This window comes from Perca flavescens, chromosome 13 (assembly GCF_004354835.1).
Source record: "Perca flavescens isolate YP-PL-M2 chromosome 13, PFLA_1.0, whole genome shotgun sequence".
NCBI classification, from domain to species: domain Eukaryota; kingdom Metazoa; phylum Chordata; class Actinopteri; order Perciformes; family Percidae; genus Perca; species Perca flavescens.
In genome coordinates, this window is record NC_041343.1 from 1,251,875 (window position 1) to 1,265,972 (window position 14,098).

The 14,098-nt window shown below is 41.6% G+C and overlaps 1 long non-coding RNA gene and 10 other non-coding genes across 11 annotated transcripts; 3 read left to right on the plus strand and 8 right to left on the minus strand.

Moving 5' to 3' along the window:
• The first annotated feature begins 604 nt into the window (after positions 1-604).
• Positions 605-795, plus strand: LOC114567411 (U2 spliceosomal RNA). The gene has a single exon (XR_003694172.1). It is a non-coding gene; the product is annotated as a U2 spliceosomal RNA (small nuclear RNA).
• A 1,929-nt stretch (positions 796-2,724) lies between these two features.
• LOC114566711 (uncharacterized) lies at positions 2,725-3,792 on the plus strand. Its single transcript, XR_003694083.1, has 5 exons — positions 2,725-2,788; positions 2,881-2,931; positions 3,097-3,141; positions 3,226-3,290; positions 3,645-3,792. It is a non-coding gene; the product is annotated as an uncharacterized LOC114566711 (long non-coding RNA).
• A 537-nt stretch (positions 3,793-4,329) lies between these two features.
• Positions 4,330-4,446, plus strand: LOC114567421 (U5 spliceosomal RNA). The gene has a single exon (XR_003694183.1). It is a non-coding gene; the product is annotated as a U5 spliceosomal RNA (small nuclear RNA).
• A 773-nt stretch (positions 4,447-5,219) lies between these two features.
• trnal-aag (transfer RNA leucine (anticodon AAG)) lies at positions 5,220-5,301 on the minus strand. The gene has a single exon. It is a non-coding gene; the product is annotated as a tRNA-Leu (tRNA).
• Positions 5,302-5,866: 565 nt separating this feature from the next.
• trnar-ccu (transfer RNA arginine (anticodon CCU)) lies at positions 5,867-5,938 on the minus strand. The gene has a single exon. It is a non-coding gene; the product is annotated as a tRNA-Arg (tRNA).
• Positions 5,939-6,817: 879 nt separating this feature from the next.
• Positions 6,818-6,899, minus strand: trnal-uag (transfer RNA leucine (anticodon UAG)). The gene has a single exon. It is a non-coding gene; the product is annotated as a tRNA-Leu (tRNA).
• Positions 6,900-8,153: 1,254 nt separating this feature from the next.
• Positions 8,154-8,235, minus strand: trnal-uag (transfer RNA leucine (anticodon UAG)). Its single transcript has one exon. It is a non-coding gene; the product is annotated as a tRNA-Leu (tRNA).
• A 1,220-nt stretch (positions 8,236-9,455) lies between these two features.
• trnal-aag (transfer RNA leucine (anticodon AAG)) lies at positions 9,456-9,537 on the minus strand. Its single transcript has one exon. It is a non-coding gene; the product is annotated as a tRNA-Leu (tRNA).
• Positions 9,538-10,099: 562 nt separating this feature from the next.
• trnar-ccu (transfer RNA arginine (anticodon CCU)) lies at positions 10,100-10,171 on the minus strand. The gene has a single exon. It is a non-coding gene; the product is annotated as a tRNA-Arg (tRNA).
• Positions 10,172-11,043: 872 nt separating this feature from the next.
• Positions 11,044-11,125, minus strand: trnal-uag (transfer RNA leucine (anticodon UAG)). Its single transcript has one exon. It is a non-coding gene; the product is annotated as a tRNA-Leu (tRNA).
• A 2,654-nt stretch (positions 11,126-13,779) lies between these two features.
• Positions 13,780-13,861, minus strand: trnal-aag (transfer RNA leucine (anticodon AAG)). Its single transcript has one exon. It is a non-coding gene; the product is annotated as a tRNA-Leu (tRNA).
• Between the last annotated feature and the right edge of the window lie 237 nt (positions 13,862-14,098).

The window sequence follows — 14,098 nt, forward strand, 5'->3', positions numbered from 1 at the left end:
TCAATACATCCTACAAATTTCCGGAACAGCCATGGGTAAGAGGTTTGCTCCCCAATATGTTGACATTTTTATGGCCCACTGGGAAGAAGGGGCCCTAGCTACATGCCAAAAACACCGACACACTATTTCAGGTACCTGGATGACATTTGGGGAATCTGGGATCACTCAGAGGAAGATCTTTTCCAATTTTTAGAGACTCTCAACAATCACAGCCATTCCATTAAACTGAAAGCTACACTCAGCAAGACATCAATCGACTTCCTTGACACTATGAACTATAAAGGCCCAGATTTTTTACAACATCACCAATCACAAGTAGTTTTTAAAGAAACAGACACACATTCCCTCTTATTTCGAACAAGCTACCATCCTAAGCACACATTTGCAGGCCTGGTAAAGTCACAGTTAATTAGATTTAAAAGGATTTGTACAAGACAAGATGACTTTAAGGAAGCGGTCAAAACACTTTTTTCCTCACTCACCACTAGAGGCTACTCTTACACCATGCTTCGCTGGTCACTTAGGACTTTCACTCAAATTAAACCAATTTCTTTAGACCCTGTCTTGCCCATCATCATGACCTATTCTACAGCCAACTGTGCTCATCACTTCTCTGCCTTTTGGCTAAGATCAAGTGTAGTATCTGTTCTTATCAGTTTAATATCTGATATGTCCTCTATCAGGGGACAACATATTAAATGGATTTTTGCCAATGGGAGTTGAAAAAGGGGCTTGCTCCGTTCACTCCACGCATCGACCTGGTATTGCAGCGCCGGCGGAAACGGTGCACCCTTCTTCTGTCTTGTGGAAAACCAAATAACAACGCCTGTCGTTCAGATTGATGCTGGACCAAAAGAGACACGCGTCGCAGTGGCTGGCGGACTTCATGGCCAGGAGTTGTGGCAAGAACCGCTCCGTTTGACTGAATGATTTGTAAAACCTCATTGGGCTCCTGGTATCAAAACATTGTTATAATACTCTAAGACACGACAACTGGGGTGAAAAACACAGCAGCGAATAACAGCAACATGAAGTCTCACAAAAGTGTTGCGAGATTTGCACTATTGATTGGCAGGAAAAACTGCAGAGAGATCATATTGGCAACGTGGGAATGGGTGTAGCCTTGGAAAGCGGCACACCAAGTGAGGCTTACCGTGAAGGTTTGGACTGGGACGACTAGGGTTTTGGGATGCTTTTTTTTTTTAAATTTACATTCCGTGCAGGAATTTATGTTTATGTTTTGATCTGTGTGTTGTTATCAACGGCCCAGTTTGACAGGCAGGCCGGGTTGCCAGATATACCTGTAAAAACGTAAACCCAGCGCGCTACAGCTGTAACGGTAGTACAGCCATGAAAGCAGCAAATAAACGAACAGGATCAACGGAGATAGATTCTACATGACATAAAAAAAAGAAAACAGCATGTTTCTAACAGTTGCGTGACCAGAGGCGTAACAACCCCCTGGAAAATATTGGAGATGTATTTGAAAGATGGAGACAGCTTAGATCCCAGTCGGCTTATTTGAGTTGGCTTATTTTCTCCTGAACAGGTAAGCATAGCTTCAAGCTAATTTATCACAGCTACTAGGGACGGGCATTTTTTGTCATTTCAACATTTGTGTACTCACATTGAATTATATAGCTAGAGTACCCGAGTTGGTTACTCGCAAAAACAATTGAGACATAGCCAGTAAAGTGATCCCGACTGGTCCTGGCTAACGCCGCCATGCTAACCCTGCTAACTGCTAACGTTACCAGGAGGACCAGGCAAACAGCCCATGGCTGTTTACAACGTGTAGTTCAGCGGCTGGAGACGACGACGGTGAGTTATTTTAAGCCACGAGAGAGGGGCTGTAAATCGGAAAGAGAGGACTGTGAGTTTGCAGTGTGTTTAGCGATTGTTGCCGTAATTCTAAGCCAATGAAGTGTGTTCCGTCGGCAAGGTAGCGGTATTTTTAGCGTTTCGTATTGTAATTCTAAGCCGAGGAAGTGTGTTCCGTCGGCAAGGTAGTGGTATTTTTAGCGTTTCGTATTGTAATTCTAAGCCGAGGAAGTGTGCCTGACTGGCGTGTGGAGAGGACAGTGAGGTTGTTGTGTTTTTAGCGGTTCATACTGTAATTTTAAGCCGAAAAAGTGTGTCTGTCAGTTGGTTACAGAGCTCCGCATGAGCACGGGCTTTTATGACTGTCAATATAGCCAGCATCTACCGTTACCTACTCCGCTGTGCTGTGGAGTAACGTCTGGCTATGTGAGAAAAGCGTCTAGCAACATTGTTGTGAATGCTGCGGTCTCAGCCTGGCAAGGCTACCTGAATTGGTAGTGCAGTAACTATTTTAACCGCTAGCTCCCAGTATTACATACAATATTACATATTGCACCTTTAATTTGAGAAATTATATTACATTCGTTTACGTTAAAATTCCTAAAAATATATGTGTACAGCTAGGTTTTGAAGCTGAGAGAGACACATTCTTTTCCCAGACTCCTTATTCCATAAACATCTGGAAGCCTATGTTGGCTTTGGCGATCAATGTTACATTCAGATTTACAGGTTTCAACTCATTAAGTTCAGACGTTCAATCCATCTGTTTTGGATTTAAAGTTGTTAAAGTTATTCTAGGTGCTTTTGGTCTGTTCCTGACCACATTAAGTTGTTCAATAACATATTTAGTTATATCTGTTTTAGTAATTTTGGAAAATAAAATGCTGATTAATACTTTAATTGCAGCGATCTTGCGCAGAGGATTAAACCAGGAGAATGGACTGCGATCTACAGCAAGGACATCAAAGTAAATGGGTTTCTACGTATTTTATTGTTTATTTTCCATGAATGAGCTGTTCTGAATGTTGTACACTGTCTTACTGTATTTCTGATGTTCAGGGTCTCCCAAGACAGGAAGATGGCAATGCCTGTGGGATCTTCATGTTAATGGTATTGTGTGTTGTCCTCAAATGTCACTTAATGGTGTTAAATATAATTTTCCTGACAACATATTAGCTGTAGATCTGTTATTTTATTTAAATACCAGGGGAATATAGCTTAGTATGTTTTTCCAAGACTAGTACACAGAGCAATACGTTTTCTTTTTTATTACAGTATGCTCTTTACATTGTGCTGGGGGCAGATTTTGACTTCACAACTGTAAGTGCCCAGAAAGTCTACAGACATATTACAGTACGGTTTTTGTAGAACATGACTTCATTGTTTAAAATGTTGTATTTCTAGGGTGACATGGACACAATCAGGAAATGGTGGTGCCTGTTGCTCCTGTCTGGTCATTCAGTTGTCAGGTGTGTCTGATTTCATTATTACATGTACAACTGTAACATAAAAATGTGTAACAAAGCCAAAATTATACATATAGATCAAATTACTATTCTTCTTAATCTCTAACATGTAATTTAAGAAAATCTGTCTGTTTTAAAGGTTCGCACAGAAAAGGAAATATGAAGATCAAATCGCAAGAATCACATTTTGATAGTTGTTGACGATGTTGTGACCTGCATGCTAAGGATTATTTATTATATGATTTGATTCATTTTGGATCCAAACCTCCCACTTCATATGCATACTTTTTACTGACTTAAATATTTAAATATGTATTTGCACCCTGTGATGATTAAATAATCGTTGTCTGTGTACAGATAATAGCAGATAAGGATAAGGAGGAGGCAAAGAGGCCCAGGACAATCCCTCTTCAACAGTCGGTTAGTGTGAATGAAGTAAACTTGATGCCTCAAAATACTACAAACTGTCTACATAATGAATTCTCAAAATAAGTGTTAAATGTGTTCATTCAGGAACCTGTATACCTGACCAAGGAGGGGATTCTGGAGGTCATCAATGTTTCTGAACTTATAATGAAATAAACATGTTACACTCTTTCCAAGACTGCTTTTTATTTTTATATTGCACCAAATATATTCATTAGCATGATAGTCTGCATTTATCTTACTGTTTACTTAAACACCAAATATATTTTTAAGTATTTTATTCATTAGCATGATAGTCGATGCAAAAATGTATTTTTAATACGTATTTTATTCCGGACGGCACCAGGCGGGATGGCATGAGACGGGGACGCAAGCTTTTATTTTGAAAAGTAGAAGGTCGGGGATGGCCCCAGGCGGGACGGCATGAGACGGGGCGGCATGACATGGGACGCTCCATGCTGCCGCCATACAGTCTTGGGAAAAATAGCAGAGCGATCATATTGGCAATGTGGGAATGGGTGTGGCCTTGGAAAGCGGCACACCAAGTGAGTCTTACCGCAAGGGTTTGGACTGGGACGACTAGGGTTTTGCGATGCTTTCGACCAGAGGGCTGTACTTACTCTGGTTTCTTTTCATAACGCACAAGTCTTTCGCCTTTTACTAAAGACTTCCGTGGAGAGGAACACAAATGAGTTGAACCTATTTTTGGTGGGCTCTGCTGTTTGGCTGAGCCTTGTGTACTTGTGAAAAGCAAATAAGCTGTCCGTAAGTTGTCTTCTGTCATTATCAACAGCTAAGAAACAGGACACCAAGGGATCGTATTTGCTCTGGGAGTGCAGCGCTGCCGTAGACCAGTGGGCAATGGCCGGCTCCTTGGAATTCCCGTACTTACCAGCAAGGGAGGTCCTCACAGCACATCTAGTGTTGTATGGGGTGAGCCCAAAGAAACAGATGCCAGCATGTGACTTTGCAAATCAGTGGCTCACCCTGGCCGCCATAAAAGACGCCATTTGGACCTCCAGAAACTTGCTGGTAAGGAAGCACATGCAGATCCCCCCCGTGGCTGTGATCAGGATGGCTGCAGCCACGGCCCAAATAGCCCGCCCGGTTTTAAAACGGCTGCGACATTTCACTTTGGACAATCTTGTGGCAATGGATTCTTAGTCTTCTAAAAACATGGTAATGCGATCCAAAGCATTTAGTATTGGTAGACTATAGTTTTAATCACCCTCTGGTTTAGGAGTGTTTTCGACTCAATAATAAATGCTCAGTTGACATTAGACACTTGTGGCAATGAATGAGTGTTTCACATTGAACACTTGTGATTGTGTGTGGTCTTTTGAAAACAGGGCAACGCCAGTATAGCTATAAACAATAGAGTTGGCAAGGAGAGTACCACATTGCCATTTTAGTTGCTTCACCAAGCTGTTATAAGTCTTCTGTGCATGTTACAGGTTTATCAGGCCATCAGATGAGTTGTTACACCAGATGTGTGACATTTGCAAATGGCAGTGGTGGGATTTGAACCCACGCCTCCAGAGAGACTGGAGCCTTAATCCAGCGCCTTAGACCACTCGGCCACACTACCTGCGTGCAGCACCCTTCCACGTGGTGACACACGCTGGGACCGTAACTAATGGTACCCCTGTTAATTTCAGTGCAACAAAACCTTTGCAAGTAAAGAGCCAATACTTTATTAATACATGTTATCAACACCCTTTAGTCTTTGTCTTATTTCTCTGGCATCATTTATTTTAGAATATTGTAACCAGCAGCCAGTGAGTAGGTTTAGGTCTGTGAATATGGGTTGAGAATTTACCTGGGCTGAACTTGTGAACATCACCTTTTGCATATTCACTGTAAAGAGCCATTACCCCTCCCACTGCCAACAATTGTTCCCAAAACAATAGGACATACATTTTTGATTGCAAATGAACAGTCCAAAAACAATGGAGCAGGTGAAAGTGTTTGTGATTGGTACATGAAGAATCACTTCAAGTGATTGTCATAATGAGTGAAGTCATGTCATTAAGGGAGGAGCCTTTAGAAGGCAGAGACATTTCACTTTAGACACTTGTGGCAAAGTATAGTATGTCAAATGGATATAGCATTAGAGAGGATATAGACTTCACGCTGATCCAAAGCATCGCATTTAGCAGAGGATGGTTTCCATCCATCGACCTCTGGGTTAGGGGCCCAGGACGCTTCCGCTGCGCCACTCTGCTCTTCTCCTTTAGATGCAAGGGTTGGAAAACATTGTGGGAATGTTTGGGAACCTATGGCAACCAAGGTTCCAGCAGCTTGTGGGTTGCAAAGTTAAGCTTTTGGTAGACCGTGCAACAATCTTTTTTGTGATTTTCCTGATTACCTCCAAGAATGTTGAAGGAGTCTTCTGAAGCAATAATTAACGGGGACATTTCACTTTGGACAATCTTGTGGCAATGGATTCTTAGTCTTCTAAAAAACATGGTAATGCGATCCAAAGCATTTAGTATTGGTAGACTATAGTTTTAATCACCCTCTGGTTTAGGAGTGTTTTCGACTCATTAATAAATGCTCAGTTGACATTAGACACTTGTGGCAATGAATGAGTATTTCACATTGAACACTTGTGATTGTGTGTGGTCTTTTGAAAACAGGGATATGCAAGTACAGCTATGAAGGATAGAGTCAGCAAGGAGGGTACCACGTTGCCACATGTCATTTAATTGCTTCACCAAGCTGTTATAAGTCTTCTGTGCATGTTATAGGTTTATCAGGCCATCGGATGAGTATGCGATCCAAAGTATTGGTAGACTATAGTTTTAATCACCCTCTGGTTTAGGAGTGTTTTCGACTCAATAATAAATGCTCAGTTGACATTAGACTGGCAATGAATGAGTGTTTCAATGAATGAGTGTTTCACATTGAACACTTGTGATTGTGTGTGGTCTTTTGAAAACAGGGCAACGCCAGTATAGCTATAAACAATAGAGTTGGCAAGGAGAGTACCACATTGCCATTTTAGTTAAACTTCACCAAGCCTGTTATAAGTCTTCTGTGCATGTTACAGGTTTATCAGGCCATCAGATGAGTTGTTACACCAGACGTGTGACATTTGCAAATGGCAGTGGTGGGATTTGAACCCACGCCTCCAGAGAGACTGGAGCCTAAATCCAGCGCCTTTGACCACTCGGCCACACTACCTGCGTGCAGCAGTGTTTCCACGTGGTGACACACGCTGGGACCGTAACTAATGGTACCCCTGTTAATTTCAGTGCAACAAAACCTTTGCAAGTAAAGAGCCAATACTTTATTAATACATGTTATCAACACCCTTTAGTCTTTGTCTTATTTCTCTGGCATCATTTATTTTAGAATATTGTAACCAGCAGCCAGTGAGTAGGTTTAGGTCTGTGAATATGGGTTGAGAATTTACCTGGGCTGAACTTGTGAACATCACCTTTTGCATATTCACTGTAAAGAGCCATTACCCCTCCCACTGCCAACAATTGTTCCCAAAACAATAGGACATACATTTTTGATTGCAAATGAACAGTCCAAAAACAATGGAGCAGGTGAAAGTGTTTGTCACTGGTACATGAAGAATCACTTCAAGTGATTGTCATAATGAGTGAAGTCATGTCATTAAGGGAGGAGCCTTTAGAAGGCAGAGACATTTTACTTTAGACACTTGTGGCAAAGTATAGTATGTCAAATGGATATAGCATTAGAGAGGATATAGACTTCACGCTGATCCAAAGCATCGCATTTAGCAGAGGATGGTTTCCATCCATCGACCTCTGGGTTAGGGGCCCAGGACGCTTCTGCTGCGCCACTCTGCTCTTCTCTTTAAGATGCAAGGGTTGGAAAATCTGTGGTTCAAACATTGTGGGAATGTTTGGGAACCTATGGCAACCAAGGTTCCAGCAGCTTGTGGGTTGCAAAGTTAAGCTTTTGGTAGACCGTGCAACAATCTTTTTTGTGATTTTCCTGATTACCTCCAAGAATGTTGAAGGAGTCTTCTGAAGCAATAATTAGCGGGGACATTTCACTTTGGACAATCTTGTGGCAATGGATTCTTAGATCCAAAGCATTTAGTATTGGATTCTTAGTCTTCTAAAAACATGGTAATGCGATCCAAAGCATTTAGTATTGGTAGACTATAGTTTTAATCACCCTCTGGTTTAGGAGTGTTTTTCGACTCAATAATAAATGCTCAGTTGACATTAGACACTTGTGGCAATGAATGAGTGTTTCACATTGAACACTTGTGATTGTGTGTGGTGTTTTTTGAAAAACAGGGCAACGCCAGTATAGCTATAAACAATAGAGTTGGCAAGGAGAGTACCACATTGCCATTTTAGTTGCTTCACCAAGCTGTTATAAGTCTTCTGTGCATGTTACAGGTTTATCAGGCCATCAGATGAGTTGTTACACCAGATGTGTGACATTTGCAAATGGCAGTGGTGGGATTTGAACCCACGCCTCCAGAGAGACTGGAGCCTAAATCCAGCGCCTTAGACCACTCGGCCACACCTGCGTGCAGCACCCTTCCACGTGGTGAGACACCCTGGGACCGTAACTAATGGTACCCCTGTTAATTTCAGTGCAACAAAACCTTTGCAAGTAAAGAGCCAATACTTTATTAATACATGTTATCAACACCCTTTAGTCTTTGTCTTATTTCTCTGGCATCATTTATTTTAGAATATTGTAACCAGCAGCCAGTGAGTAGGTTTAGGTCTGTGAATATGGGTTGAGAATTTACCTGGGCTGAACTTGTGAACATCACCTTTTGCATATTCACTGTAAAGAGCCATTACCCCTCCCACTGCCAACAATTGTTCCCAAAACAATAGGACATACATTTTTGATTGCAAATGAACAGTCCAAAAACAATGGAGCAGGTGAAAGTGTTTGTGATTGGTACATGAAGAATCACTTCAAGTGATTGTCATAATGAGTGAAGTCATGTCATTAAGGGAGGAGCCTTTAGAAGGCAGAGACATTTCACTTTAGACACTTGTGGCAAAGTATAGTATGTCAAATGGATATAGCATTAGAGAGGATATAGACTTCACGCTGATCCAAAGCATCGCATTTAGCAGAGGATGGTTTCCATCCATCGACCTCTGGGTTAGGGGCCCAGGACGCTTCTGCTGCGCCACTCTGCTCTTCTCTTTAAGATGCAAGGGTTGGAAAATCTGTGGTTCAAACATTGTGGGAATGTTTGGGAACCTATGGCAACCAAGGTTCCAGCAGCTTGTGGGTTGCAAAGTTAAGCTTTTGGTAGACCGTGCAACAATCTTTTTTGTGATTTTCCTGATTACCTCCAAGAATGTTGAAGGAGTCTTCTGAAGCAATAATTAGCGGGGACATTTCACTTTGGACAATCTTGTGGCAATGGATTCTTAGTCTTCTAAAACATGGTAATGCTGGATCCAAAGCATTTAGTATTGGTAGACTATAGTTTTAATCACCCTCTGGTTTAGGAGTGGTTTTTCGACTCAATAATAAATGCTCAGTTGACATTAGACACTTGTGGCAATGAATGAGTGTTTCACATTGAACACTTGTGATTGTGTGTGGTCTTTTGAAAACAGGGCAACGCCAGTATAGCTATAAACAATAGAGTTGGCAAGGAGAGTACCACATTGCCATTTTAGTTGCTTCACCAAGCTGTTATAAGTCTTCTGTGCATGTTACAGGTTTATCAGGCCATCAGATGAGTTGTTACACCAGATGTGTGACATTTGCAAATGGCAGTGGTGGGATTTGAACCCACGCCTCCAGAGAGACTGGAGCCTTAATCCAGCGCCTTAGACCACTCGGCCACACTACCTGCGTGCAGCACCCTTCCACGTGGTGAGACACCCTGGGACCGTAACTAATGGTACCCCTGTTAATTTCAGTGCAACAAAACCTTTGCAAGTAAAGAGCCAATACTTTATTAATACATGTTATCAACACCCTTTAGTCTTTGTCTTATTTCTCTGGCATCATTTATTTTAGAATATTGTAACCAGCAGCCAGTGAGTAGGTTTAGGTCTGTGAATATGGGTTGAGAATTTACCTGGGCTGAACTTGTGAACATCACTTTTGCATATTCACTGTAAAGAGCCATTACCCCCCACTGCCAACAATTGTTCCCAAAACAATAGGACATACATTTTTGATTGCAAATGAACAGTCCAAAAACAATGGAGCAGGTGAAAGTGTTTGTGATTGGTACATGAAGAATCACTTCAAGTGATTGTCATAATGAGTGAAGTCATGTCATTAAGGGAGGAGCCTTTAGAAGGCAGAGACATTTCACTTTAGACACTTGTGGCAAAGTATAGTATGTCAAATGGATATAGCATTAGAGAGGATATAGACTTCACGCTGATCCAAAGCATCGCATTTAGCAGAGGATGGTTTCCATCCATCGACCTCTGGGTTAGGGGCCCAGGACGCTTCCGCTGCGCCACTCTGCTCTTCTCTTTTAGATGCAAGGGTTGGAAAACATTGTGGGAATGTTTGGGAACCTATGGCAACCAAGGTTCCAGCAGCTTGTGGGTTGCAAAGTTAAGCTTTTGGTAGACCGTGCAACAATCTTTTTTGTGATTTTCCTGATTACCTCCAAGAATGTTGAAGGAGTCTTCTGAAGCAATAATTAACGGGGACATTTCACTTTGGACAATCTTGTGGCAATGGATTCTTAGTCTTCTAAAAACATGGTAATGCGATCCAAAGCATTTAGTATTGGTAGACTATAGTTTTAATCACCCTCTGGTTTAGGAGTGTTTTCGACTCATTAATAAATGCTCAGTTGACATTAGACACTTGTGGCAATGAATGAGTATTTCACATTGAACACTTGTGATTGTGTGTGGTCTTTTGAAAACAGGGATATGCAAGTACAGCTATGAAGGATAGAGTCAGCAAGGAGGGTACCACATTTCACCAACAATGTCTTCTGTTTAATTGGTTCACCAAGCTGTTATAAGTCTTCTGTGCATGTTATAGGTTTATCAGGCCATCGGATGAGTATGCGATCCAAAGTATTGGTAGACTATAGTTTTAATCACCCTCTGGTTTAGGAGTGTTTTCGACTCAATAATAAATGCTCAGTTGACATTAGACACTTGTGGCAATGAATGAGTGTTTCACATTGAACACTTGTGATTGTGTGTGGTCTTTTGAAAACAGGGCAACGCCAGTATAGCTATAAACAATAGAGTTGGCAAGGAGAGTACCACATTGCCATTTTAGTTGCTTCACCAAGCTGTTATAAGTCTTCTGTGCATGTTACAGGTTTATCAGGCCATCAGATGAGTTGTTACACCAGACGTGTGACATTTGCAAATGGCAGTGGTGGGATTTGAACCCACGCCTCCAGAGAGACTGGAGCCTAAATCCAGCGCCTTTGACCACTCGGCCACACTACCTGCGTGCAGCACCCCTCCACGTGGTGACACACGCTGGGACCGTAACTAATGGTACCCCTGTTAATTTCAGTGCAACAAAACCTTTGCAAGTAAAGAGCCAATACTTTATTAATACATGTTATCAACACCCTTTAGTCTTTGTCTTATTTCTCTGGCATCATTTATTTTAGAATATTGTAACCAGCAGCCAGTGAGTAGGTTTAGGTCTGTGAATATGGGTTGAGAATTTACCTGGGCTGAACTTGTGAACATCACCTTTTGCATATTCACTGTAAAGAGCCATTACCCCTCCCACTGCCAACAATTGTTCCCAAAACAATAGGACATACATTTTTGATTGCAAATGAACAGTCCAAAAACAATGGAGCAGGTGAAAGTGTTTGTGATTGGTACATGAAGAATCACTTCAAGTGATTGTCATAATGAGTGAAGTCATGTCATTAAGGGAGGAGCCTTTAGAAGGCAGAGACATTTCACTTTAGACACTTGTGGCAAAGTATAGTATGTCAAATGGATATAGCATTAGAGAGGATATAGACTTCACGCTGATCCAAAGCATCGCATTTAGCAGAGGATGGTTTCCATCCATCGACCTCTGGGTTAGGGGCCCAGGACGCTTCTGCTGCGCCACTCTGCTCTTTCTTTTTAGATGCAAGGGTTGGAAAACATTGTGGGAATGTTTGGGAACCTATGGCAACCAAGGTTCCAGCAGCTTGTGGGTTGCAAAGTTAAGCTTTTGGTAGACCGTGCAACAATCTTTTTTGTGATTTTCCTGATTACCTCCAAGAATGTTGAAGGAGTCTTCTGAAGCAATAATTAGCGGGGACATTTCACTTTGGACAATCTTGTGGCAATGGATTCTTAGTCTTCTAAAAACATGGTAATGCGATCCAAAGCATTTAGTATTGGTAGACTATAGTTTTAATCACCCTCTGGTTTAGGAGTGTTTTCGACTCAATAATAAATGCTCAGTTGACATTAGACACTTGTGGCAATGAATGAGTGTTTCACATTGAACACTTGTGATTGTGTGTGGTCTTTTGAAAACAGGGCAATGCCAGTATAGCTATAAACAATAGAGTTGGCAAGGAGAGTACCACATTGCCATTTTAGTTGCTTCACCAAGCTGTTATAAGTCTTCTGTGCATGTTACAGGTTTATCAGGCCATCAGATGAGTTGTTACACCAGATATTGTGACATTTGCAAATGGCAGTGGTGGGTTTTGAACCCACGCCTCCAGAGAGACTGGAGCCTCAATCCACATTAGACCACTGTGGCAATGAATGCAGCACCCTTCCACATGGTGAGACACCCTGGGACCGTAACTAATGGTACCCCTGTTAATTTCAGTGCAACAAAACCTTTGCAAGTAAAGAGCCAATACTTTATTAATACATGTTATCAATTTCACCATTTATTTTAGTCTTTAAGTCTTCTGTGCATGTTCTAGGTTTATCAGGCCATCAGATGAGTTTTCTGTGACATTTGCAAATGGCAGTGGTGGATTTTTTTATTTTAGACATATTGTGCAAAACCCTCCAGCCAGTGACAGGTTTAGGTCTGTGAATATGGGTTGAGAATTTTTGCAACAAAACCTTTGCAAGTAAAGAGCCTGAACTTTAATGAACACACCCTTTCACCTTTGCATCATTTATTTTATATTCAGGTCTGTGAAATGGGTTGAGCCTGAATTGAACATCACCCATATTCACTGTAAAGAGCCACCCCTCCCAACAATTGTTCCCAAAACAATAGGACATACATTTTTGATTGCAAATGAACAGTCCAAAAACAATGGAGCAGGTGAAAGTGTTTGTGATTGGTACATGAAGAATCACTTCAAGTGATTGTCATAATGAGTGAAGTCATGTCATTAAGGGAGGAGCCTTTAGAAGGCAGAGACATTTCACTTTAGACACTTGTGGCAAAGTATAGTATGTCAAATGGATATAGCATTAGAGAGGATATAGACTTCACGCTGATCCAAAGCATCGCATTTAGCAGAGGATGGTTTCCATCCATCGACCTCTGGGTTAGGGGCCCAGGACGCTTCTGCTGCGCCACTCTGCTCTTCTCTTTAAGATGCAAGGGTTGGAAAATCTGTGGTTCAAACATTGTGGGAATGTTTGGGAACCTATGGCAACCAAGGTTCCAGCAGCTTGTGGGTTGCAAAGTTAAGCTTTTGGTAGACCGTGCAACAATCTTTTTTGTGATTTTCCTGATTACCTCCAAGAATGTTGAAGGAGTCTTCTGAAGCAATAATTAGCGGGGACATTTCACTTTGGACAATCTTGTGGCAATGGATTCTTAGTCTTCTAAAAACATGGTAATGCGATCCAAAGCATTTAGTATTGGTAGACTATAGTTTTAATCACCCTCTGGTTTAGGAGTGTTTTCGACTCAATAATAAATGCTCAGTTGACATTAGACACTTGTGGCAATGAATGAGTGTTTCACATTGAACACTTGTGATTGTGTGTGGTCTTTTGAAAACAGGGCAACGCCAGTATAGCTATAAACAATAGAGTTGGCAAGGAGAGTACCACATTGCCATTTTAGTTGCTTCACCAAGCTGTTATAAGTCTTCTGTGCATGTTACAGGTTTATCAGGCCATCAGATGAGTTGTTACACCAGATGTGTGACATTTGCAAATGGCAGTGGTGGGATTTGAACCCACGCCTCCAGAGAGACTGGAGCCTTAATCCAGCGCCTTAGACCACTCGGCCACACTACCTGCGTGCAGCACCCTTCCACGTGGTGACACACGCTGGGACCGTAACTAATGGTACCCCTGTTAATTTCAGTGCAACAAAACCTTTGCAAGTAAAGAGCCAATACTTTATTAATACATGTTATCAACACCCTTTAGTCTTTGTCTTATTTCTCTGGCATCATTTATTTTAGAATATTGTAACCAGCAGCCAGTGAGTAGGTTTAGGTCTGTGAATATGGGTTGAGAATTTACCTGGGC